At 36.0% G+C, this 27,763-nt stretch overlaps 1 pseudogene; it reads right to left on the bottom strand.

Annotated features, from left to right (window-relative positions):
- Positions 1 to 16,354: 16,354 nt before the first annotated feature.
- On the bottom strand, positions 16,355 to 20,337 carry LOC143577494 (formin-like protein 5; annotated as a pseudogene).
- Positions 20,338 to 27,763: the final 7,426 nt, after the last annotated feature.

Raw genomic sequence — 27,763 nt, 5'->3', positions numbered from 1 at the left:
ATCTTCTCCTACTTGTTTGTTTTTCATTTCCAACACTTGTGTAGTGGCTCCGATCTTCCCGAGATATCATTCCATGCTCGTACAAGTCTCCAATTTAGCATCTTTAACGATCAATGACCTGAAATACAAAAGCACGTATGAAGTACCAAAGTTCCTACAATAAACGATTAAAACTAATAAATAAACAAACTAAAACATATACACATTAACCAACCATCAGCCACCGACCTGGTGTTTTCCTTGAAGTGCGTGCCACCCAAAGATAACCCGACATTTCGTCTCGAATTACGTGCACGACCCGGCGACACCTACACATTGCCTCGATTTGTGTGTCAAGGAAGGTTGATCAAGAACGCCTCGATAAACGTGCATATAGAGTAGAAGTGCTGCCCGTATAAACTTAAGAATATTTAACTCCGAATACCCGTGCGAGGTAAGGGGTTCTGCCTAAGTTATTATTATATTATTATAAATGGCTTAGACCATAGTCGGAGATATAGCCGAACCTTGATTACAATTAAGTATTATATAACTTTTCTTAAGCGAAGGTTATAGTCAAAAATAGTATTTTTTTATGACTAAGAAATATAATACAAGAGATTATAATTATTAAATTAATGTTTCTTCTTGAAGAAGAAACTCAGAATAGCCGTTTCTTTCTGAAGAAGAAACGTAGCATATAAATGGTAAATAAAGAAAAGGACTAAAGGTCCAAATGTTTTCATCAAGGTTAAAGCTATACGAAATAGACTAAAGGTCTAAAGCTAGATCGTTGATCTAGATATTTATACAAAAATGTTATTCTCGTACTATAGGTCCGAGGTAACAAAACAAGAAGCAGAAATCAGAAAACAGGAATCAGTATCAGAAACTGATTATAAACAGACAAGGTGAATACGCCCCAAACCTTTTATATTGAGTCAGAATGTTTGCATAGGATTTACGAATCCTTAAAACTTTGTGTACAATAATAAGAAACGGACACTCTGATTAAGAGTATACATGTGTCTGGATCCAAACATACATGGTGACTCGGCATTTTCCCGAGGCCATGCAAATCATAAACAAGTCTCCAAAAGCTTTATGAGAAATGATTTGTGTATATAATTAATTGTAGATGGTACTTAGGGTAATTTGAACCCAATTTAGTTGGGTGCCTAATGAGTAGTCACAAAGTTATTATTGTTGATTTCACAAAGGTATTGAAAAGATATTTTAGAGTCAGCGTTATTCACCAGCTTTGTGCTGACGTATTTTCCCACCCATGTTACAGGGAAACCAGAAAGGTTAGAACAGACAAGCAAGAAGGAATAGAAGATTGGTGTTATAGTCATTAGATGCTATCTGGTGGCTCAGATATTTTTTTTGAAAATATTATAAAAGAGTTATGTTTTATAAAGAAATGTATTTGAAATATCAAGCGGGTATTTAAAACTGAGATTTTAATAAGTTTTCAATATAAATATTTTAAAGACTTCCGCTATAAACCGCAACTCTGATGTATTTACAAAACAGGTACCAACTTGTGGTCACACGCCTAGGCCCTAAGTCGGGGTGTGACAGGTTGGTATTAGAGCCCTCAATTTTAGCGAATTAGGTATTTAATTATACTTAGGCTTTGATTAAGGATAAGTTTTGGAAAACTTATTATACAAATAATGATTCAAACAAAGTAGATACTTAATTGAAAAGTATCAAGAAATTATTCGAAATTGATACGGATATGATATAAAAAAAAGATAGGAACGTCTCTCTACGTCTCCCTATCCCTAAAACTAACCTCGCGCAGATGTCCGATTATCAATCTAGCCAAGGATCATGTCAGCCTCGATTTGGTAAAGGAAAAGGATTTATGGGAACGTCTTTTCTCCCAATTCCTATATCTAGCGATGAAAGTACATGCCAAACAAAAATGGAGGAAGATTCAGATTCATTTGATTCTAACATTCCACTAGCTCGGATTATTCAAAATTAAAATATGTATGGAGACGTATCAAGTAAATCCAAGAAACCAATGATGTCAAAGGAAAAAGAAGTAATGACTTATCCGGAAGAATATCCTCACGAACAAGAATATTTTAATTTTCCGGCAACTCAAGATCCTTACTTTGTTCACATTCAAAATGAATAGACAATGAAAGAAATGGAGGTGGAAGAAAAAGAAAAGGAGACTAGCAAGAAAGATAGCAAGATTAAGAAATTTATCATTCGATGGAAGAAATAGAACCTTAGTAGAGAGTATAACTGTAACAAAAATAATATGCACTCTTGTAACTATAATAAGATGAATAAAAGATATGTTTTAAGTTCTTCGAATATTGGAATTATCTTTTAAAATTTTACTGTAGTATGTCAAGAGAAGAAAGTGCAAACTCTCACAATAGTCCTCCCAAGAAATCGGGAAACGAAGAAAACATTAGTAATAAAGATAATGAAATTCCCAGCCAATATAAAGAAGGAATTCAAAAGATGATTAAAGAAGCTATCAAATGCATTTCTATAAATCAAAGTCAACCAAAATCTAACAAGAGAAGTCGAAGTAAATCTGTTCCTTCAAGAAAGGAAGAAACTTGTGATAGCTCTACAGCTGATAATAATTCAAGGAACAAGAAAATAAAGCGAAAGATTCAAAAAGAATGTAACTTTAAGAACTTTAAAGTTTACAATCCTAAAGAATTTCATGGAGACTCAGACAGTATTGCCGCTATGAGATGGCTAGAGGAATAAGAATCAATCGTCACCATAAGCAAATGCACTGGTGAGGAAGCTATCCAGTATTCTTCACAAATGTTCAAGGGAGAAGCTATTGAATGGTGGAATACCCTGATTCAAAACAAGGGTCAAGAAACAATGTATAACTTAAGTTGGGAAACATTCAAAGGTCTCATATTAAAGAAATTTTTCCCAACTCATGAAATGGATCGAGTTCAAACCGAGTTATGGAATCATTAGGTTGTTGGCACAAATCTTAAGGAATATAATACTAAATTCCTAGAATACTGCCGACTGGTTCCACATTTAGTAACTCCAGAATATAATAAAGTAACTCGTTATATATATATGAGTTACCAAGAGAAATAAGAGACATGGTACAATCCAATATGCCAGAAACAGTTGAATCAGCTATGGAATTGGCTGGATATTTAATCAACAGTATGATAAGGAATCAAGATGAAGAAAAGAAGAAAGACAAAGAAACCAAGAAAGCAAAAGATTCCGGAAAATTAGAGAAAGAAGAAAGTACTACCAAGTCAGCATGTAAGACTTGTGGAAGAAAACATACTGGAAAGTGTCGACTAGAAAATACAAACAATTGTGCATACTGCAAGAGAGCAGGACACACAATAGAAGAATGTCGTAAGAAGCTAGGGGTATGTTTTACATGTGGAGAAACGGGTCACTTTAAGACTGAATGCCCGAAAAGAAAAGCTAGTCAAGATTAATGAATGACAAGATCACATCAAGGAAATGTCAAGATAGACTAGTTAACTTTTGTATATTAATTATAACTCGTTCTTAAACGAGAAGTTTTGTAATCAAAGAAGGGTATTTAATTCCCTAAGTTATAAATGAAATATTAGCATATAGATCGTGTTAATACACAAAAATGCTTATATTCATTACAAGACAATAAGAGATCTGGACACCGAAAAGTTTTATTCGAAACTTAGAATGAAAAAAGGCTTTAACCTATCATCTAGGAAGATGATTAGAAAATATCGTTCAAGATATACAAGGATAGTATATCATCGAAAAGAATTCGTTCAAGAAATACGACTGATGGAATATTGTACTACCTAGAAAGGTTGATCAAAAAGTCAAAGAAAAAGAGCTCAAAGATATTCAAGAAAATACAATTGCTAAGTATAGCAAATGAAATTAAGTTAAAGTACAAGAGTACTGTTAGAATATAGAGAATGTCATTGATCAAGATCAAGGATAGAATAGATTCGATAGACTGAATCTAAACAAACAACTTAGTGGAATAGATTCGACAGATTGAATCAAAACAACAATGTAGTTAACATCAGTAAATGTTTAGAATACAAAAACGGTAAGGTAAATAGTTAAACACAACTGATCAACGTGTTTATAAATTTATATTTACTAATGATATTCTGAACTATTAACTGGTTACATCATACAAGGATGTAAGTTAACAACAAAACAAAAACCTTAGTAATTCTGCATAGAGATTGTAACAAACAACAACCGGATTAGATAGAATCTAATCAACAACCGAAGGTAAGAGCCATTTACACTTAACACAATGAATCTCGAGGACGAGATCCATTCCAAGGTGGGGAGGATGTAACATCCCCGAAATTTCGATCCAAATTTGACAACTTAGGAAAGTTGAGGGATCGAAAATAATATATAAACAAGTCATGAGAAAATATTAAATAAAGAAGTATAAGAAAAATAAGAAAATAAAAATATTTCCTAAGTTAAAGTTTTCTTACATAAAGAATAAAAGGAAACTCCATCCCACATGGAAGGATGTAAAAAGTGGAAGCCTTACACTTGGGTATAAATAAGAGAAATGGAATCCATCCCACATGGAAAGTGGTAAAGAAATGGAAGCTCTTTATAAGGAAGAGATTTCCCGTAGTAATATTCTTTTATGAATACCATGCACCAATTAGTCCTAGCAGAGGGTGCGTAGCACCCGACGCGCACGCGCACGGGCTCGGACGAGGACGAGGACGATAGAGAAGGCGAAGGTGACGGCGACGGCGAAGGGCGTTGGGCGCAATGTGGCGCTTTGATGGCGCACTTTGCACTTCGCACGCTCAAAGACGATGGACTAAAAGTGAAAAATATTATCCAGGGATCCATCGCGCTACGCGATGAGTCCAAGAAGACGGCCATCGCGTACCGCGATGGACCGTGATGATTAAGGGACACGTGTCACACACAGGTGACACGTGGCAGCAGGGCAGGACACGTGGCATGCCACGTGGAGTTCATGCAGAAATGGTGGCGTCGCGCTACGCGACGGAGTTGAAAGAGGAGCCCATCGCGTACCGCGATGGGATCCAAAATCAGCTATAAAAGGGGAGGCCACGAGCTTATTCCCCACACACCTCACATTCACTCTCTCTAGAATTACTCTCTACCTCGGTTTGCGTGCCGAACACCGTTTTGTGTGCCACCGACCCGGTGTTTTCCTTGAAGTGCGTGCCACCCAAAGATAACCCGACATTTCGTCTCGAATTACGTGCACGACCCGGCGACACCTACACATTGCCTTGATTTGCGTGTCAAGAAAGGTTGATCAAGAATGCCTCGATAAACGTGTATATAGAGTAGAAGTGCTGCCCGTATAAACTTAGGAATATTTAACTCCGAATACCCGTGCGAGGTAAGGGGTTCTGCCTAAGTTATTATTATATTATTATAAATGGCTTAGACCATAGTCGGAGATATAGCCGAACCTTGATTACAATTAAGTATTATATAACTTTTCTTAAGCGAAGGTTATAGTCAAAATAGTATTTCTTTATGACTAAGAAATATAATACAAGAGATTATAATTATGAAATTAATGTTTATTCTTGAAGAAGAAACACAGAATAGCCGTTTCTTCCTGAAGAAGAAATGTAGCATATAAATGGTAAATAAAGAAAAGGACTAAGGTCCAAATGTTTTCATCAAGGTTAAAGCTATACGAAATAGACTAAAGGTCTAAAGCTAGATCGTTGATCTAGATATTTATACAAAAATGTTATTCTCGTACTATAGGTCCGAGGTAACAAAACAAGAAGTAGAAATCAGAAAACAGGAATCAGTATCAGAAACTGATTATAAACAGACAAGGTGAATACGCCCCAAACCTTTTATATTGAGTCAGAATGTTTGCATAGGATTTACGAATCCTTAAAACTTTGTGTACAATAATAAGAAACGGACACTCTGATTAAGAGTATACATGTGTCTGGATCCAAACATACATGGTGACTCGGCATTTTCCCGAGGCCATGCAAATCATAAACAAGTCTCCGAAAGCTTTATGAGAAATGATTTGTGTATATAATTAATTGTAGATGGTACTTAGGGTAATTTGAACCCAATTTAGTTGGGTGCCTAATGAGTAGTCACAAAGTTATTATTGTTGATTTCACAAAGGTATTGAAAAGATATTTTAGAGTCAGCGTTATTCACCAGTTCTGTGCTGACGTATTTTCCCACCCATGTTACAGGGAAACAAGAAAGGTTAGAACAGACAAGCAAGAAGGAATAGAAGATTGGAGTTATCGTCATTAGATGCTATCTGGTGGCTCAGATATTTTATTTGAAAATATTATAAAAGAGTTACGTTTTATAAAGAAATGTATTTGAAATATCAAGCGGGTATTTAAACCCGAGATTTTAATAAGTTTTCAATATAAATATTTTAAAGACTTCCGCTATAAACCGCAATTCTGATGTATTTACAAAACAGGTAGCAACTTGTGGTCACACGCCTAGACCCTAAGTCGGGGTGTGACATTAAATATAAAGTTTGCTAAATGTATTTGAATATTGCAGTTCAGTCTTTGAGTTAAGGGCTTCTTGTGTTTTTTTCCCTTTCTTTGTTTAGCTTAGCTTACCCCTAGGGACATAGTTGTTTACGAACTGAGCCAATCCAAATTTAGCTCCACTTGAAATACTCAACTCCGTGGTTTGTGGTGGTGGGAGAAAATTGTAGTTGCGGTCATAAATGGTTTGTGATGGTGGGAAAAAAATGTAGTTGGTTTCATAAAATGTCGTTTTAAGGTCTATCTCGGACACAAAAAGACCAAGTTAGTGTTTTGGTTTGTTTATGGTGTGCTTATGTGTTAATGTAATCTTGTGTAAATGCGGGGATCAAGTTATCGTACTTATAAACCTAGGGGGTGGTTTTTGAGTTAATTTTTCTCTTATTATTGTCTAACAAGGAATTGTGTTGTTATAAATAGATGTTATCTGTAATCAAGTAATCACAACAAATAATAAAAAACAATAATAAAATCAAGGTTTAGACTTGAAAACTGGTTGTCTTTTAATTGGTATCATGAGCTACGGTTAAGGTTCAAAAATCACCGGCGAGGATTATAGATCAAGAAAAGTCTGGAAAGCTTGCAAAGGGTGTTGATCGATGATCAAAAATCAAGAAGCAGGCGGTGAAGTATAGTTTCCGGCAACCACACCCTAAACGAAGACCAAGTTGTGATCCCATGGAATGCTAAGGAGTTCGTGATCAAAGGAGAGTCCGACACAACAATTACGATAAGATCTTGATCGTCAATTTGTGTGACAGTTCTAAGTGTATCAAGAAGCAAGAGTTGTGGGGTTTGCGTAGGTTTTCAACTTCGTGGCAGAAATACAAGTATGTGGTTGACTGATTGGTACTCTTCTTAATAGGTTGAAAAAGAGTTATAGAAAAAGTCAAAGGTATTTTGCCGTTAGAGGCAGATTGAATTGATAGTTTTTTGCACATAAGATTATAAATTTTTATTTGTTGATCAATAAATTGATTCAAGATGTCAATTAAAATACCAACGAGATCAAGAAGAAAGATGGGACACGACCCAAGTAATCAAGTAGAATTTTCGAAGAAGCGAGTTCCATATTGATCCAGTTCACGATTCTCACATCCACCGATTATACGATTTGGACAGTGAAAATCAAGGCCATCTTCAAAGTTCAAGGGTTGTTGGAGGCTATCGAACCAAGAACGGGAACAACGGTCGACCCGAAGATTTACAGGTTGGCGATTGTATATCTCTATTAAGCCATGCCGGAAGTCTGGGTGATGCAAGTGGCTCACCTTTCCACCGCTAAAGAGATTTGGTATGCACTTAAGACTCGTTTCATTGAGGTTAATACAGTTCGGGAAGCACGTATCGAGTCTCTTTTATATAAGTTCAATGTACTCAAGATGAAAGAAACGGACACGATTGATGACTTCTCGACCACGATAAGCCAAATAGTTTCCAAAGCATGCAACCTTGGAGAACCGTTTGAAGAAAAGAACCTTATAAGAAATGTTATAACTCGGATTTTTCAAATTAATATTTTTATCCTTTACCTGACCCGTTTCGATGCTCGGAAAATTTACTAAAATCTCACGTTTATCGAGTAATTTTATTATATTATTTTTATTTGTTTATTATATTTATTATATATAATTAACTTTGAAATATATTCAATTTTTACCCCAAAACTATACTCTAAGCCTTTATGTACCCTTGCCTAATCTTGAAGGACTAAATAACAAATTTGACTAAAATAATATATGTTTGATTATGGACCCATTTTTGAACCCTTCAATCCAAACCCGTTAACCCTTTTCTTAACTTGTACCATAATCTTCGTATTATAAACGCAATTTATTCTCCAAATCGTCTCCTATGCTTAAAACGGCTCCACCGTCTGAGTTAATTGAGAAAACGAGATCTAATTGTTACGAATTAACAAAAATATCAAAACCGTCTTAAGCTTTATAGTGTTAGATCCCTAACAATTGATAAGAATGCAATTAAACCTGGGTGCAACTCCTCCTTGTAGCAATTTTGGTTCGTTTTCTGGCGGGCATTGTGTCGAAGCTTTTGACCATCAATTACGCATCGTTTATGGTAATTGTTATTTGATTCTAGTTCGTTTTTAATCATTAATAAAAAATCCTAACGTTAATTAAACCTAAAACAAGCAAATTGAACGATTTCAGATTAGGGTTCATAGTTAATTTGGGGGTTTATTCATTATTGTATTTAAATTTTAGTATTCATACTTTAACCAATTGACACCTTGGCTTAGTTGGTTGTTTGGTGGTGTGTATACCAGTGAGCCGGCTAGGGGCGCAGGTTTGAGCCCTGGCCAGCCCACTTTTGTCCTTAATTCTTTTTAAAAGTGGTTTTAAGGTTCATAAATTCATTATTTATTAATTTAAATACAAAATAAACAATGTTTTATCAAACCCGATATCTCTAAGGTTATGTTTCTTGTCAAATAAATATTGTACAAGTTTTCATATACGTGTGTGTATATATATATGTATGTATGTATGTATGTATTGTTAATATATGTTAGTAATAAAACTTATTAAAACCCAACACTTTAAAATCACGTTCCTCATTGTTGAACGTCTTTATAAAATGGTCATGTGTGTGTGTATATATATATATTGGATTGATTTCTTTTAAGAACCGCTTTGAGTTTTAAGAACTCGAAAGAACTCAACGTAACAATTTTTTTTTTGAATTTTTTTACACATGTGTAATACGTAAGTGTAAGTAATGCACAAAAAATTACAGTATTTTTTACACACCGAATCGACTTATTACACTTGTGTAACTAACATTTAAACTTGTGTAATAATAAAAAATACTTATTCTCTCTCCTGATTCATTTTTTAATTAAATTTAATCTTAGCCACATATTTCATACCATTTAATTAAATGTGTGGTCCAGAATTGAGTTCTCAAAGTTATTACAACTCATCAAGTTCTCAAAATATCCCTCCCCTATATATATTTATGTATATATATATATATATATATATATATATATATATATATATATATATATATATATATATAGGGTAGGGTTAACGTAAAATATAATAGTTTTATGAGAAGCATAAGAATAGATGTAGACCATTGGATCTAGGATCTAGTGGTTGAGATTGGTAGTTTCTAAAAGTTGTATAGTTTCCTATTTACATGGTATAGTGTCCTATTTATGTGATGTACTTTATTTTTAAAGCTTTCTCACACTTCTCACAAAATAATTATTTTTTATTTGAACCATTTTCTCTCTCTCTATATATATATGTATTAATTTTTAAGGGAAAATATAACAAACATATTAAACACGTTAAATATAACTTTATCATTAAAACTTCATTAACAATTCAAAATATATTTTTATTTAAACATTATTATAATTTATTTATTATATCTTAAACCATATATATTTAAATAATTTATTTAATTATTATTTTTATCACGTATAAAATTGATGGTATTTTATAATAATTCCTTTAAACAAAAGATAACAATAATATTGGTTTGCAATAATAACATTAGTAAGCAATCTTTCAATCAATAATATTCTAATCGTAAATATACTCGAATCCTCATCGAAACTCTAATTCGTTATACATGTTATGCAATTTATACTTAACTCATAACTATTATATTATTAATTAGGAATCCTTGACGGTAAATTCCGAAGGGTTAATAATCTATCAGCATCACTTGTAATTTTGTTCATCTAATCAGGTGAGTATCTCACTCCCCTCTTTTAACTCATTTTATTGTTTTGGAGACATTTGCGTTTCTAAATATTTTATTATTATTTAATACTCAAATTGCAACTGTTAGTCGTGTGTGTTTAACAATTTATGCGTAACGTGTTATATGCTTTATTTGATACACAATCAGAGAGGTCCATCATAATCGCAGAATAGTATCATCATATGACTGTCGTAGTAGCCATCGTCCAGTTCATCTGGCATCATGCTTACCGACAACTTATTTAATTGCTCATTTGGTTAAATTGCTTATTTCACATAATACAATTTGCACATTTTTCTATACTTATTATATATTCAATTATCTGGTATTTTACTCACTCAACCTAGTGTTGACAAAATTATTGTATTTTTAACGCATATGTATGTCACCGTATGATATGACTATCAAGATTTGTTTGAAGAAACTTAGGGTTGCATGCTGGAGAAGAAGATACAAGAATTAAATTTTGGATTTTGTTTTACTTGTTTAGTTATGAGATATGTGCTTTGGTTATTTGAATTTGTTAGATTATTTGAATTGAAATAATAGATTTATCATTTTTATACTGCATGATAGTACCTTGAGAGCTTTGAGCAATCAACTCATGCCCCGACATTTCCGCCGTAGGTTGGGGTGTGGCAAGAAAGCTTTTCAAGTCCGTTCCGAGAAAGAGGCATATAACGATTGTTGCCACCATTGAACAACTTTCCGATATAAAGACCATAACGTTCCATGAGTCCGTTGGACGCCTAAAAGCGTTTGAGGAACGATATGGAGATGAAGGCAAACCTGTGTCCAGTAAGCAATAATAACTCCTATATACATATGAAAAACAAAAAGCTAAAAGCAATCCAAAATGGCGTAATGGGAAAGGCAAGAGGGGAACCTGATCAAGTCAAAAGAACAAGGGAAAATGTTAGGTTGTGGATAAGGAAAAGAAAGAACCCCGAAAAAAGAAGGTTCAATCAAATATTAAATTCTATAAGTTTGATGAACTAGGACACTTTCCCATTTTATGTCCTAATCGAAACAAGGAGAAGAACAATCAAAGTAACCTCGCTCAAGATGGAGGACTGGTTCTAAACATGATGACGGTTGCTCGGAGTAAGGAAGATGCCGTTTTTTTAAAAGAAGACCAGGTTTATCCGAAGTTATACGCTTCAACCCCATGTGATAAAAACATGTGGATTCTTGATAACGGGGCGAGTAACCACATGACGGGAAATCCGGAATAGGTTTCCAATATTGATAGCAACATGACCGGTAAAATAAGTTTCGACGACGGTTCGTAAGGGCACGATAATAGTAGAAGGCCAAAAGGGAGAACAACGAGCCTTAACTGACGTTTATTTTGTTCTATGTCTTAAAGATAATATTACAAGTGATCCAAGATGGTATCTTATGGATATTCGAACAATATGGAAGGCTTCTAATCGAGGTACCGCGTTCTTTTAACTGAGTCTATAAAATTAATTTGAAGGCTATTTCTCGGTTTACGTACAAATTAATTTGCATAATCTTGCATGAATATGGCACACTCGATTGGGGAACTTGAATTTGATGCCCTTCGGGGTCTCTTGAAACTCGTGGACGGAGTGCCAAGAATCAAAAACCCGATGCAGATTTGTGATGCATGTATGCTAGGCATTCAAACAAGATTGGATCTCCCAAAAGGATCCAACTATCATTCAAAGGTACCGCTCGAGCTCGTTTATGCCAACGTTTGTGGAGCGATTACTCCCGACACAATGGTGAAAATCTGTACTTTTTACTTGTTGACGATTACACCCGCTTAATGTGGGTTTTCATGATAAAGATGAAAGACCAAGTTGCGGGCTTACTCATTGATTTCGTGAAAATGGTGGAGAAAATGTAACGGGCAAGAGACTTAAAACCATACGAAATGATTATGAGGGTGAGTTTACATCCCATGTTTGGAAGATTACGTATCAAGTATAGGTGTGGCACATCAATTTGACGCCCCGTACACCCCACATCAAAACGGGTTGGTTGAAAGAAAAAACCGAACCATACTTGATACGACTCGAAGTTTGTTAAAGGCGATGTCACTACCACAAGATTTATGGGGAGAAATGGTTCATCACTTTGTTTATCTACTAAACCGATCACCAACAAAATCATTGGAGGATTCGACTCCATATGAGCGTTTTAAAGGAAGAAAACTGAACCTTTCACACCTTAAAGTGTTCGGACGCATGGGGTATGTAAAAGTCCTTGGTATCAGTCAAAATAAATTGGAAGACCGAAGCATAGTGATGATTCACTTAGGTACTAAGCCTGGAACAAAAGCCTACCGTACGTTTGATACGATCAAAAGACGAGTACACGTTACACGGGATGTCAAGTTTGACGAGTGTAAAAGGTACGCGTGGGTTGATCTTGATAAACAAGAGGGAGAAAAGGGTCCGAAATGGACCGAGTTTATTTTCGTGTACGTTATTGAACCCGAACCGGAGAGGTTACATCCGGGTTCGACTCCGGGTCCATAGACCGACACGATACCGAAGAGCCCAACAAAACTAGTGAGCTGGTTCGGATCAGAAATATAAGTGAGTTGTCGAGTTCAGAAGATGGCAGTCCACTTGTAAGCCCAACTCAGCTCGACACTGGCCTAATCGAGGAACTGTTACAAGTTACCCAGCCGTGTCGAACTACTCGAAAGACAGTTTTACCCAAGAAATTTAGGGATTTTCTGGTTGAAGGAATACCAACATTTTTCGAGAAAGACTAGACAACCATCGAGGTAAATTTCCTATTATTATTCAATGATGAACCGATAAATTTTCAAGAAGCGAATAATGAAAAACATTAGAGAAAGACTATAGAAGCCGAGATCGAGTCGATTGAAAGAAACAAGACATGGCGGTTAGTTAAAGCACCACCCAAAGTAAAACTGATAGGTTTAAAGAGGGTCAATAAAATCAAAATAGATGGAGTTGGGAAAATAACCAAGTACAAGGCTCGACTCGTAGCTAAGGGGTATGCTCAAAAATATGGGATTGATTTCGAAGAGGTGTTCGCACCAGTGTAGAGAATCGAAACCGTTCAAATTTTACTCGCTTTAGCAACAAACCGAGGTTGTGAGGTGCATCACTTGGACATAAAATCCGATTTTCTTCATGGTGATTTAATATAAGAGGTGTATGTATTTCAACCAGATGTTTTCGTTAAGAAAGATCAAGAAATGAAGGTGTACAAGTTGGCTAAAGCAATGTACGGTCTAGCCAAGCTCCGAGGGCGTGGAATACTAAACTAGACAGGTCATTAATGGACCTAGGTTTCACTAGATGTAAATAAGAACAAGCGATTTACAAATGGTAATCCGGTCAAAGCTACTACTCGTTGGAGTTTATGTGGATGATTTGATAGTCACGAGTACAAGCATGCAAGAGATATCAAATTTTAAAAGACGAATGAAGTCAAGGTTCGAGATGAGTGACTAGGGTTGTTGCATTACTATCTTGGGATCGAAGTTAAACAAAGTGATAATGGGATAACGTTAAAGAAAAGCTATTATGCTACAGACATCCTAAAAGAAGCAAATATTTGGGAATGTAAGTTGACTCAATTTCCTATGGAACCGGGTTTGGTTGTCAAAAGAAGATGAAAATCCGAAGGTAGATCCGACCGGTTATAGAAAAATAATCGGAAGCTTGCAGTATTCAACTCATACGAGACCTGATTTGAGCTACTCGGTTGGTTATGCAAGTCAGTTCATGCAATCACCAACTCAAGCTCACGCTAAAGCATCTAAATGTATTCTCTTATATCTATGAGGTTCATTCGACTTTGGAATTACTTACACGAGAGGCATATACAATATGTTGCACGGGTATAGTGATAGTAGTCACGCGGTGGATATGGATGATGGTCGGAGTACATTAGGTCTGATTTTCTACTATGGCACATCACCGATATCATGGGTTTCTCATAAACAAGGAACGGTGATGTTATCATGTGAGGCTGAATTTTACATCGGTTGCATGTCAAGCCTTATGGCTTCGAGGTCTGTTGTCAGAGATGACTGGAGAAAAAGAAGATATCGTGACGTTGAAGGTGGATAATTCATCGGCTATAACCTTGATGAAGACTCCAGTTTTTCACGGGGAGAAGCAAGCAAATCAATAAGCGATACCATTTCATACGGGAGTGCATCGAGAGAGAACAAATCATGAAGGAGCATGTTAGCGGAGATTTCCAAAGAACAAACATCTTTACAAAAGCGTGCCATGGTTGAAGTTTAACTAGATGCGAAGCTTCATCGGTGTCACAAGATTAATGGGGTGATTATTAGTGTAACTTGCGTAAGTGTGGTGACCTAATTGTCGTACTTACAAACCTTGGAGGTGTTTTAGTTAGTTTTTCTCCTATTCTTGTCTAACAAGCATTTGCTTTGTTATAAATAAGGGTTATTTGTAATCAAGTAATCACAACAAATAATAACAATCAATAATACGATCAAGGTTTAGACTTGAAATATGGTTGTCTTATATTATGTACATATATGATGGTGCAAGTGAAAGTATTCAAAATGAAATTCTGCAAGTTTTGTACTAAACGAGTCAAAAGAGTTGAATGGGTTAAAGAGTTAAAAGTAACGGCCCATGTAATCTACACACAAATATTAGAGTATAACTTAGGATTGATGAATTTCAATGGATTTAAAATGCTAAATAGAGTATGTGATAGAGACCCATTGAATGGGTTAATCTCCAAGAAACGAGAAGACAAAGAAGAGAGACACTTTTTGGAACGATTTGATTATTTTCTCCAAAGTAAAGATTACAATATATAGGAAACAAATGCATAAAAGAGGACAAATAATACGAGAGCAATAAGGAAAGATTTTAAAAATAGATTTAAATAATAACTTGTCTTGCAAGTAAAGTCTTCTTTTACTTAATCAAGAAGTCGTTTAGGAACCTTTTTGACTCGAATGGATCTCCGACCTGTTTAATTTGTTTGGCCTGTTTCGCTCATGGGCTGGGCCAGTGCCGATTACTGATCCGTATCAGTTAGATTAGGTATGAATTTGTAGAAGAGCATTATAAATGTTTACAAAATGCTGGTTTTACTTGGTTAAATATATTTGAAGTTATGATTTTGTTTTATAAAAATGTTCAAAGTTTTAAATATATTTTTTTGAACTTTTGTAAAAGCTTTCAAGCTCTTTATCTATATATCGTCTTTTACTTGTTGAACCATTTGATATTTCATTATTCTTTAAAAAATTCATAGGTGATTAAAAAGTCTTCAAAATCTTTAAGAGCGATTCTATGGACAAACCATTGGTGCTTCTCTTATTTGGATCTTTTAGTTTGATGCCCATCATGGCTAGGTTGATCTATTGCGGGGTCATTTCGTGATGCTTCAACTTGTTATTTCTTGATCCTTTTGGTATTATTTTTACGTTCTTTTGCTCATAAAATCACTAAGATAAATTATGAACATATGGCCGTTTGTAAGTAACATTTATATCACGTACTCTTATTTTTATCACATAATACATTAACGCGTGCAATTTCATATACGCCTATAAGTACACAACACAATGTTCTTCTGCTTTGATCATATGATATATCGCTAACCCTGCAACCATGAAATTGCCTTTTTTTTTGAAGGTCTTTTATTGTTCACTGATAAATTACAAATAAATTTATTTTCTTCTCTTCCTTGATATATAATTACAAATTAGCCTTAAATCAATTTCATATACTTATTCACAAACTATAACATAATTTAATAACAACAAAAGAAAAGGCAAAAAAATTATATTGAAATATTAAATTGGAAATTAAAAAGGGGAATCAATATTTAAACGTATGCCCCGTTTGAGATAAAACAATGCGTATTTTGTTCTTGGTAGTCCCATTTTGGATGTTTTATCATAATCCGATTTGGTGCATCGACAGACCAGACCAGACCGCCACAACATTTGAGACCGATAACTTCATGAGTGGAACTAGGACCAGATCTGATTCCCGGTCCATATCGAGCCCAATTCAAAAAACGAACACCCCTAACCCGATTCAGTTAGTGTTGATACAAGAACTAGCCATTACCCGGTTCAGTTAAGGAGACTCGTCCTCGTCTGAAGTCGAATAATCCATCTTCTTGCCTTTCAAACCCGGAAACAACTTATCACGAACATTAACCCACGTCTGCTGCCGCGTTTCATTCGACAAAGACTCCTTTTTGCCAACTGGAGTATCTTTCTTTTTAGTATTCATCTCATTAGTTTTCTTAATCTCAACACACACTTTGTCCAACAGTTTCAAAAAGTCCCTCACAATAACAAACAGCCGAATGCCTTCGTCTTTCGCCGAGTTCCCATGGAAATAATCGCCAGTGCTCTTGACCAGAGCCATTATCTTCTTCTCCTCTTCAAGCATCCACGTGATCTCGGTTTCTGCATGCTCCATGAACCCGTTAAACGCTTCGCAGAACTCCATTGCTTCTGCGTATGTATTCAACTCGTTGCTTACCAACTCCTTTGTTTTGCCTAACATGTTTCCTAGCTTCAAAACAGTTGATGTCACATAATCACCATCTATCATTGCAGCCTTTTTAACGTCCTGCAGCTCGTAGCTTAACAGGGCAACGACCTCAAGGCCGACTTTGCAGTAATATTCAGTCGTTGTTTGCTGCTTTCGGGCGGCTTTTATCCCTTCCGACCGGATGATTTCTTGAACCACAAATGTTAACAGTGTGGTTTTGCCGTCTGTGCCTTTAACGTCTGAGAGCTTTAAGAGGGTGTCGAGCTTGATTGCCTGGGCCCCGCCTCGGTATGTGCCAACGTTCATACGGTTCCCTGTTTTCAAGACGGCTTCTAGCAGTTTGAGAAACAGCCTGCTGTTTTTTAGCTTTGTGCAAGCTACCTGTGGAAGGCGGTTTAAAGCTTAAAATAGCCATTTGTGAAAAGGATAGCGTTGCAGTCAGGGGGAGATTGGATTAGTGCTGTAGAAGAGCCGTTTACAAGATGGCTCGGCTCGTTTATCTTAATGAGCTGAAATGTTGAGCTCGAGCCGACTCGTTTAATTTTTTTTTAATTTTGTTAAAAGTGTTTTAAATTTTAGACATATTAATATATATAAAAATAAAAAGTCATATATGTAACATAAACTAAATGGAATATTTTTAAACTACAGTCCGATTTCGAGCACAAGCGAGCCATGGCCTTTTGAACAGCACTAGATGAGATGCATGCTTAAAATAAAAATTTTTATCCAAACACCCCCTTAATTAACATAAAGATTTATACTGCACCTCTAAAGTCTGAAAGGCACTTTTAAGCGGAGAAGATTCCTCGTTAAGAGAGCTCATGAACAACAAAGCTTCAAGACGTTTATACACAAACGGGATTTCAATCATGAGTTTAAGTAAATGATCAGCTGGGCCAAGAAGGCCAAGGTCCCCGCTATATAACAGCAATTTTACTTCTTCTTGGGTTGGTGGCATTTTAATTAAAGTTGTAATGAGCTGTACAGGAAGATCAGTACCTGAAAATTAATATATTCATATCAGCAAGCGCTAAACTATAAACTCATTTAAATTAAGCTAGTTCAAGAGTTACCTTCCTTGAGGGCACTACAGACTTTTTCTGTTGTGACGCTTAATGCTTTTAGAGTAATGGCCAAATTCTGTGCTTTTCTGGGATCAATAATATGAATAAACTTTGGTTGAGAATTCAAGCTTGATTTGGCTTTCCCGTTATTGCCCTTGCCATGAATAACACCAAAACCAAATAGACTTTCCATCATCTCTTCATCTAATCTGTTTATTATTAACACACTTCGTTAGTTTTCTCTAACTGGAGTAGCTAATTGTTTCACTTACTAAAAATTTGAATGGATATATAAACCAACGTAAACGAGTAATATGAGTCATCATCATCGTACTCAGTATATCCCACCAATAGCAATGCTATGGTAGGGTCTGAGGAGGGTAAGATGTAGACAGCCTTACCTCTATCCCATAGGGATATAGAGACTGCTTCCGGTGAGACCCCCGGCTCGATAGTAGTTTTGCATCAAGCCTTGGACATAAGGCACATAGCACTCAAATCATCGGGACACCGGCTGATTGGTGCATGTGCCCTTGTCTTTTGGCTATCAACGCCACCACATGATGCCTGATTAACCTTCCGCCACTTTTAACGTTATTTTCATGAGATTAGTAAAATAATGTCAAAATTAGTGCAAGGTGGGCAAAAGTAAAATTGCACTAATTTTGACATTATTTTACTAATCTCATGAAAATAACGTTAAAAGTGGCGGAAGGTTAATCAGGCATCATGTGGTGGCGTTGATAGCCGAAAGACAAGGGTACATGCACCAATCAGCCGGTGTCCCGATGATTGAGTGTTATGTGCCTTATGTCCAAGGCTTGATGCAAAACTACTATCGAGCCGGGGGTCTCACCAGAAGCAGCCTCTCTATCCCTATGGGGTAGAGGTAAGGCTGTCTACATCTTACCCTCCTCAGACCCTACCATAGCTTTGTTATTGGCGGGATATACTGAGTACGATGATGATGATGATGAAACGAGTAATATGAGTTTAGAGCCTCACTGAAACGATCCCGCCTTAACTTCATTCCAAACCATGGATTGATTAGGACTCATGTTCATCTTGTCCCAAAAGAGCGGTTTTAACTTGGTTTGGAACTATTAGAGCTTCCAGCTGGATCGTTCTCGTTTCCAGAAGCACGTGGCGGGCCAGGTGGTCGTTTCATATTACCTGGTCTTGGTGGACCAGGCGGGCGAGCACCACTTGGTGGCGGCGGCGGTGGTGCTTTTGGGGCAGGAGGTCTAGGTGGCGCAGCAGGCGGTGGCGGTTGTGAAGATGGCGGAGGCGGAGGAGGTCTTCTTCCTGGTGGAAGTGGTAGCTTTCCAGCTTCTGGTGTTTGAGAAGCTGTATTGCTCGAAAAATTGTTTGTGCTAGGAGAATTATTCGAATTTTTACTGCCTTCAAATGCATTGGCTGTTTGAGAAGCACCTGAAATGATAAAAAACTTTTATACGGGCTGTTATATGAATCCTTTTAAGGTGGTTTTTGGATAACTTTACTGAAACTGAGTGGTGCGTTGCGTTAGAACTTATGCGGACCATATGACAAGTGCTTGACCCACTATCCAACCCACCCGTTTTGCTACCTCTAGTCATAAGTTATGCAATGATTTCTTGGTCATAATAAAAAAAAATAAATTACCAGAAATGTGACCCGGGCCTATGTCAACAACAGGTTTCTCGTCCTTTTCTTGGAAATCAGATTCCGATTTCTGCTCTTTGCCTCCAAGACAGCAAAATAAAAACAGAACAAAAAGGGCAAGTGATGCGACTGCAGTTGAAACAGCAATCCCGAGCAGTATCACGTGATCAGGGGGATTTTTCTGGGATTCCAGTCATATATAACCTTTTCGGGCAGGGGATGCCTGTTTCCGCGCAGAGCCCAATGGCCTTCTTTGATGGTGATGAGAGTGTCTTGATCGGATGCTATAGAGTTTAGATACGCATTCCTCACATTCATCCCTGTTAGATGAAGAGGATCTTTTAAGCAAAAGAGACCGTTTTAGGATCTTTCTTGATGGTTTTGGGCTATGATTAAAATGTTGAATAGTTTTGGTGATATCTTGAAGCTCTTTCCTACAACATATCCGTACTTTCTCTGCCTGGACAAAAAACATCCCATTAGAATATATCATATATCATTAACAATCTTTCATAGAACCATTCTAAATGCAAGCAGACAAATGTTGGATATGAAGCACAAGTATTGTTATTGTAACCATAAAATATATATATAAGATCAACAAAGAACAACTATAGTTATGCATGGAAACAAGAAGAAGAATTATGAATGAAAGGAAAGGAAAGGAATGTATCATACAGCAATATTTTCATCATCTATTTCTATTTCTATTTCTTGAGAGGAGAAAGCTTCCTTGCGACTTCCTTGAGAAGCAACGCCAGCGGTGAGAAACATGCAGAAAACAGCAGCTAGAAAAATACCCAAGAAGAAGAAGAGACGACGTGGAACCCTTACGATCACGCCCATATATATGTTTCACAATCCCATTTCATCCAATGTAAGTTGCGTGCATGCATACAATCACACCAACATTATGGACCACGTTATATAATAATATTCTCTTAATAATCATTCTAACAATCTAAATCCGAGACAATAAGTATTGGGATTTGGGGATGCTGCAATAATAATAATAATAATGTGTTTGTTAGGGCGTCTACCAGCTGCTGGTGAATAATTTTGATTATGACTTGAATGCTCTGGATCATAAAGATTTTTCAGAAAAAAAAGAAGATTAGTTTGATATCCTTGTTTATTATTACCAACGGATTGTTCTTGGTGTAGACGATGAATCAGAGCCACCGATCAAAACCTGAATTTCAATCTTGGCGGGAAATTATTACTTGTGATTAATTAATTAATTCAACATTTCAAATTAGCTTCAATTATTGCAAAAGAATAAATAAAAATATTAGTAAAAAAGAATAATAATAATAATAATCATAATAAATATGTGGATCAATGGTAGAGCATTTACTTTACAAGTGAGCACGTAGGGGGTTTAAACCTCACTATCACCAATTTATATGGAATATATGAGGGATGACTCCGGCTTGCCAGGGTTCGAGTCCTGATCTCACTTGGTTTTACCGGCTCCTCGCTGTCGTGCCATTTGGCGGGCGTGGGGGTCGGGTTTTATCCGGTGAATCCCTCAATAGGTGGACCCCTAGGGGCTCCGTCCGCCCGGACTAGTGGCCGGCTCGGGCTGCCTTTAGCCAATGGGGGCCGCGTACGAAGTACCCGGCGTTACTTAGTTGGTCGTTCAAAAAAAAATAAAGAAGCAGTTTTTGGGTTTTTTTTAAGGAACGGTTTCGGGAACCAGAAACAGATCGGCCTGTGGCAGTCTTGGATGGAATCAAAAACTAGAGGAAGTTGATCTTAGCATTTTGGATGCCCCGCTTTCGGTAGTAGAAATCAAACACGCGGTTTGGGAGTGTGATGGGGAGCGGGCACCGGGCCCGGACGGTTTCTAAGGAGATTTTGGAGTTGTTTTGAAGGTGATTTTAACAACTCGGATTTTTATATTATTATTTTAAATACCGATACCCGACCCGTTTTCATTTTCGGGTAATCTTTATATCGCGTCTATCGACATACAACTTATACCCTCAAGTTTACTTTAATCCCTTTATGTATCCACTTCTATAGTATAAAGTGCAAAATTCGATATATAATATTATACCATATCCTTTGAACCAAACCCGAGGACCCGTATTTGGATCCAACCCGTAACCCATATTGCTTGCTTGATCCTTAATTCTCGTACAATAAGTGAAATTGATTCCCTAAGATCGATTATATGCGTAATACGAACCTCACCGTCATAATCAATTAAGAAACAACAATATATATTTGATCGTTTTACCTAATATACAAGCCGGCCCAAATCGTGAATCAATAAACTTGCAGATCCTTTCCTCCGACCCTCTTCATAAAAACCCCCATAGATAATCTGGTTATATCTAGCGTTTGAGGGGTGTGCTTGGTCCTCGTTTGGCCGGCAATGGTTGGATCAATCAACCATCTGTTTAACGACTAATAAGGTAATTATTTATGTACTGCAGTTCGTCGTTCTTCATCATATATTAACCCCATAGTTAATTAAGCGAAATCAAACGGATTGAGCACTTTTGTGTTTTAGGGTTCATATTCAATTTGGGGGAAATTGGGCCAACTGTATTTGTTATTTTATTTGTGTTTGAATATAACCATGAAATCTGGTGTGCATGGTGGTGTGGTGTGGGGTTAATTCACTAAACCGGTCTGAGGCTTGGGTTCAAGCCCCTCTGGACACTGTTTGGGTATTTTATTTTTATATGTTCTTTTAATGGGTTGGATATTTATTAAACTATTATAATTATTTTTATTTAAATCTCTTATGAAAACCGACATCATTAAGTTACGTCGTTTGTCAAAATCTCGTTAAAAACTTTCGTTACGTGTGCGTGTATATATATATATACATGTATGCATTATAAGTATATTTTAGTAGTAACCCTTATCCTTTTTATTTATTTAAAACCAACACTTTAATCCATGTTTCTCGTCACTTAACGCTTTATAAATTTAACGCTTTATAAATTTGTTTATATTAATTTTATATATGTATATTGTATATTATAATAAAAGTAATAAATAGATTTTCCTTAAAAGATTTAAACAAAATATTTACTTATATCTTACTACATCTTATATTTAAGTATCTATACATTATTATAATTATTTTATCTATTTATTTAGATATTATTATTATTATTATAAGAATATCCTATATCTTAATTGTTTAATTTATTTAAGTTATTAATTATGTATTTATCAAGAATAATATATGGTGATTTTACAAATAAAAAAAATAATGTTTCTTATAAGTGACAATCAGTAATATTAATATTCGCAATAATAATTATTATGAAAATCAATCGCTCAATCAATATCTTAATCCAAATCATAACACAAATCACATCGAAATCTTAATTCATTAAAGTATGTTATATCTCTTATAATTAATTTATATTATATTTAACTAGGAATCCTTGACGGTATATCCCGAAAGATTTATCTTTCTCTCATCATTTATATTTTGTTCATCCCATCAGGTGAGTACCACATTCCCCTATTTTACTTATTTTTTCACGTTTTGGGGACATATGCGTAAATTATATTTCTTATATATACTTATACACAAAACTGCAACTTTGTCTTATGTGGTAACAACTTATATTTTACTTGTTTATGTGCTTATATGCTTTCGCATTCGGAGAGGTCCAACATAATCTCAGTCTAGTATGATCATACGCCAGTTGTTATAGCTTTGTGCTTCTCGACATCTCAGTTATACTTGCTCATTTGGTTAACTTGTTATTCTCATATGACTTGTTGCAAATACGTATTTTCTATATGAACATTTAAACTGGTGTGTTGCTCACTCAAACTTGTGTTGACAAAACTTCTTTATTTTCAACGCATATACAGGTATTCGTTTGATGTGAAGTACAAGATCACTTAAGGATTTATGCTAGAAGAAAACTTAATGAGACATATTGTTATTGATTGATATATGTACTTGTGTATTTGAATTTTGTGTGGATGATTGTTTCATTTGAAATTTATTTAATAGATATTGAAACTTTTAATAATGCATTATAGTAACCTTTGAAAAGCTGTGAGCAATCAGTTCGCGCCCCGGCATTTCCACCGTAGGTTGGGGTGTGACAGTAATTTTATTAAGATATTTGCTGATTTATATGCAAATAAACTGTTTAGTTTCGGATGTTTGTCCTCTTTTATTGCCTTAATTCCTAAGTCGAAAGATCCAGGTGGGTTTAAATGATGATAAACCGATTAGTTTAATTGGCTGCATGAATAAAGTTATCTCTAAAGTGCTGGTCCGAAGGTTAAAATTAGTGATCGGTGGCTTAATTTCGAAAGAGCAATCGGCGTTTATCATGAATCAGAGTATTCTTGATGGACCGTTAATTCTTAATGAGACGTTCGCATGGTTAAAAAAGTCGCAGGGGAGAGGTATGTTTTATAAAATTGATATCGAAAAGGCCTATGATTCGCTTAGTTGGTTTTACTTGGATTCGGTTATGGGTCAAATGAACTTTCCATCAAAATAGAGAAGATGGGTGGCGGGGATATTGATGGCTAGTTGGGCCTCGGTACAACATTAACGGGTCTCCGACTCCGGAATTTTTATGTACCCGGGGGTTAAGACAAGGGGATCCACTATCCCCGTTTATTTTTGTCATTGCAATGGAAGGACTTTCATGCTTAATGAAAAAAAAAAACGGTTAGGAGTGGGGCTTTCAAAGGGTTACAGTGTGGGTTAGGAGGACCATTTCTTTCTCATCTTTTATATGTAAATGATGCGATTATTATTGGAGAATGGAACCGTGCCAACGCGCGGAACTTGAAGAGAATTTTTAGGTGTTTTTCTTTAGTTTCGGGCTTAAAGGTAAATCAAAACAAGTGTCAAATTTTCGGGACTGAGGTGGGGCAGGCTGAATTGGGGGAAGTGGCTTCGGACTTGGGTTGCAAAGTCGGGAAGGTGCCTTTTATTTACCTCAGTTTGCATGTCGGGGTGAATATGAATAGAATAAATGCATCAGAGCCGATTATTGAGGTATTTAAAAAAAGGTTATCGTTGTGGAAAGCTAAACAATTATCATATGGGGGTCGGATTACGGTGATTAAATCGGTCTTGAATTCTCTTCCCACGTACTATTTCTCATTATTCAAAGCCCCGAAAGAGGTTTTGGAGAAACTCGAAAGACTTCGTAGAATTTTCTTTTTTTGGGTGGGGGGTGGGGGTCGGAGGAGAAGACAAAGATAAATTGGGTTGCCTGGTATGTGGTTGCGGCTCCGGGTGAAGAGGGAGGTCTCGGGTTACGAAGACTTAGAGATGTTAACGTCTCACTCCTTGCTAATTGGTGGTGGCGGTTCAAAAACGAGAAAGGTAGTTTGTGGTGGAAGGTGGTTTGGGCTATTCATAGTTCATCAAGATCATGGTCTGCTATCCCGACAAAGATGTCTACAGCGTGTTCGTGGAATCAAATAGTAAGCCTTAATTCTACTTTTCTCTCGTTGGGTACCGACTTAAATAAGTGTTTTCGGAGCATAGTTAAAGACGGGAGAAGTACATGGTTTTGGCTTGATTGGTGGTTGGAGTCGGGTCCGTTATGTGTTCGTTTTCCTTGGCTCTTCGCCTTGGAGAAGAATAAAACTTGCGTTGTGGCCGATAGGTTGTTCATGGCTGATGGTTTCATTTGTGGGAATTGAAATTGGTCTAGGCCGCCGACTCGCGAAGTGGATGTGTTGGAGCTGAGGCAGTTGCTCCAAATCTGCCTCCAAGCTCATTTGGAAAATGGTGTAGATAGAGCGGCGTGGGTCGGGAGAGATTGTGAGGATTTTTCAGCCCGGTCCATTAAAAACTAATTTCGGCCCGTTCTAATAATGACCCGGGATGCGTGTTTGAATGGAGTAAATATTTACCAAAAAAGGTGGGCATTGTGGCATGGAGAGCGGTCTTAGGTCCTTTACCAACTTTTAATGCTCTAGAAAGAAGGGGAATTTCGGTGAGCACCCGTTTATGTCTGATTTGTAATTAGTTGGAGGAGTCCGTGGAACACTTATTTGTTTCGTGTAGCATGACCCAAGCGATGTGGAGTGTCGTTGCCCAATGGTGTAAGGTTCCTCCTCCGCTTTTGTTATCCTTTCGGGATGTTTTGGATCTCCACAAATTTGTACCCATGTCCTCGGAGAAAGCGAAGGCAATCTATGCGGTGTGCTTAGTTGCAACTTGGTGCTTGTGGAAAAGGAGAAATTTATTGGTTCATGGTGGGGGCCGGATCGACATAGCCGGAATTGTGGAAGAAATAAAAGTAATGTGTTTCTTGTGGGTGAAGAATAAAGGGAGGCGAAACAATCTTACGTGGGATAAATGACGTTGTTTTAGTTTTTAGTGGTGTCATTTGGTAATTCATAGTTGGTGTGGGTGTTGGATTTTTTTCAACATGTTGTATGCTTGTAAACTTTTCTAGCTTCTTGCTAGAGTTTTGGAATGAATTTGTTGGTCTTTTAAAAAATAATAATAATAATAATAATTTTATTAAACTTCAAGGTAAAGTTAAAGGGTATGAACATATATTAGTTAAAGAAAAATACTTACTATAACTCTATTAAAGTTTGCGGATAAAAATGTAATTTGGTTAAAAAGTTAATTAAAAAATAGTCCAGTCAGTTTCCCCACATGATGAAACCAACCAATGAGGAATAATGTTACACCCCGCCAACGCAGAAATGCGGGCACACGAAGTTTATCGATAATCACAACTATTGATTAACGTAGTGATCCTACATGCGATGCGATGCTTGTAAATGTTCACAAATTTCTTCTTGGTTTTAATGCCTTGAAAAACATACTTAAAAAGTCAACATAATGTTGGTGAGTTCATAGGTTTTAGATGCATGATTAAATCGGTTGTTTGGAAAATGTTGGATGTGAAGGATGAATGCATAAAAACATAGTTAAATGATCAAAACGTCAATCATCGTTTTATGTTTGAAAAGCTTGTTGTATGACTGCGTGATCAAAAGATATTTATTTTTTCCCTTGAAAACCTTGACGATAAATAAATATTCGTTGTGTGAAACATTGTTCTTTGAAAACTTTGATAGTGAATCGGTAGTCATAATGTGAAATCACTTTTCCAATGAAAACATTTATAATTAGTTTGTATCCATGTTGTGAAACTTCGTTGTCAAGTTTAAACTGTTTACCAAATAAAAATGTTATTAAAGAATTTACGTTCATGATGTAAAGGCCCTTGAATAAGTTAAAGAAAGTTGTGTGATGAATATACGATAACCTAAACAAGATAGATAATCCTCCGTAAACTAGCTAAGATTACGAATTAATATATATACATGAGTCTCTAATCAAACCCAAATCCATGTGACATTACTGATAACCGTGCCACCATGGTGTGATACTTAGAATATGTAATCCCATATACCGGTTAGAGCGAGTAACCATGAGTGGCGGATCAATCCCGATAGTACTACCCATATATTTCTTGGCTAAACCCATACACTAGTACAGAAAATGACGATTTTAAAACGGTAAAATAGCATAAACACAATGGTTTCAAAACCGTTATAATTGAAGTGTTGCAAATTATAATTAAAACGGTTTCCACACCGGTGTATATCCTAGAAGATATTAGAACGGTTTGTAGCCGGTATATACCACATAATAACAACGGACTGGTAACCGTTATAAAGCTTTATTTGCAACGGGCTCTTAACCGTTGTAAAGAACATAATACAACGTGTTGTTAACCATTGTTATTAAAGTACTTACAACGGACAAAAAACCTGGTGTAATTAAGTAATTACAACGGGCTACAAACCAGTGTTCTTTATAAATACAACGATTTTCAAATAGGTGTATTGTTGTATTTATAGCGGCTTTGTAAGCGGTATTTATAATTGATTTACAACAAAAATACAACTGCTATTTTTATGTTTTTACAACGGTTTTTTAACCGGCTTTTATAATTGTTTTACAACGGAATTGCAACCGGTATATTATGTTGGTACAACTTTTGTGAACTGGTGTTTTGTTAAATTGAACCGTTACTCTATTTGATAGAATATACCACGGTGTATGTATTTACAAAGATTACACAATTAAAAATATATAGCCAGCAAAATATAATAATTAGCAGCCAAATATATATATATATATATATATATATACATACACACACACACATATATATATATATATTTAGAATTAGCATCTTTACAATAATATTTAATTTAACTAGCTTTACAATTTTTTTCCCTAATCTATCATTTTTATCCTCTGATATTAGGTAATCATGAA

The sequence above is a fragment of the Bidens hawaiensis genome, unplaced genomic scaffold (assembly GCF_021521415.1).
Source record: "Bidens hawaiensis isolate Kalapana, Puna unplaced genomic scaffold, B.hawaiensis_p1.1 tig00028682_1, whole genome shotgun sequence".
Lineage (NCBI taxonomy): Eukaryota > Viridiplantae > Streptophyta > Magnoliopsida > Asterales > Asteraceae > Bidens > Bidens hawaiensis.
The sequence above is the reverse complement of the archived record's forward strand: the minus strand, read 5'-3'. Positions and strand labels throughout refer to the sequence as shown.